This window comes from Pagrus major, chromosome 16 (assembly GCF_040436345.1).
Source record: "Pagrus major chromosome 16, Pma_NU_1.0".
NCBI lineage: Eukaryota > Metazoa > Chordata > Actinopteri > Spariformes > Sparidae > Pagrus > Pagrus major.
The window spans coordinates 22,435,241-22,436,583 of record NC_133230.1 but is presented as its reverse complement, the minus strand read 5'-3'; positions in this window follow the sequence as shown (position 1 = coordinate 22,436,583).

Genomic DNA, 1,343 nt, shown 5'->3' with positions numbered 1-1,343 from the left:
TGCCAAATCTGTCCTTGCCTGTTCAGAATCCTTTTATGGTCAAGTTCCTGGGGGAATGTGCCAAGTGTGGTATGGATGAAGGGGAGGTTGGGGAGTTTCAGAAGAAAAGGGCTATATTGAGTAGTTTAAAATAATGTTTTCTGGTGGAAGAAATGTATTGATGTTTTAAGTTGTCAACTTATAGATGTTTTCTATCAGATGATAGTTAAAGCACTGATATAAGCTAATTGTTAGTCAATTGATTGGCTAATTGGCATCTCCTGCATTAGGAGGAGCATGCAGGAGTTTCTGCTTGTATAAGCAGGAGGTTGGAGTGGCTTGACAAGAGTCAGTTAATGCAGGTGAACAGGCCTTTTCTTCCTCATTTGAAAGTTTCCAATTTATTGTTTCTTTAGTTTTTTATTTTTTTGTTTTATCGGTTTGGGCCGAGCTGATCACCACTGTGAATATGCCGCACACTTCCACTGCTGAAAAGGAAAATAAAAGAAGCTGCTGAGCCTCGTTGTTGCCTCCAATGCTCAACCAACCTTTCAGTGACATCCAAGGATAATATTACAGTAAATGGTGCACAGTAAACTCAGGTTGTGCTCAGTACAATAGGATGTGAGCCGGGAGCTGAGCAGATTACTTTTGTACACTACCACTGTGTTCCTTTAAACACAACAGCAGTGGTTTATCTCCTTTATAAATGATTAAGATTGTGTATTGATGAGCAGAAAAATGTGGAAAGGCTTTTCTGTATCACTATTTGACAAATTTGTTCAGCTCAATCTCTGCCCATCTATCTAGTGACAGGGATTTTGAGCTTCTAAATATGCGCATTAAATTCCCACACAAATAAATCCCATCACTGAATAAACATGTCCATATACTTGTAAAGTGTAACAGAAATGTTCAGCTCTATATGCTCTTAAGAAAATAAACACAGCCAGTGCAGAACCTGTCTGCATGTCTATGTAGGCTAAGGATGGAGCAGGCTGACTGCTGGCTGTCTGTGTGCCTGCCACTGCTACTGTACTGCATGTTAATGCACATGAACAGAGCTTTGTGTCTCCCTCCCTGCCCACTGCCTGTTCACCACTCAGCTCCCCATATGCCGCTCCCCTGCACTCCTCTCATCCAGCCACTGGGAGCTTGATTAAGCCTGACTTGTCACCAAATTACACACACAAAGTTTACATGCATTCCCCGGCTCTCCAGCTGTTGCAGATTTGTTACAAAGAATAAATCTTGAAGCAGTTGACTGAGCAGGTCTGGGATGTCTGCCGCCTCATTGATAGGGAGAGATGGGAAAAGGGCGGGGAGGGAGAGGGGGGAGAGGGAGAGAAAGAGAGACGGAAAGG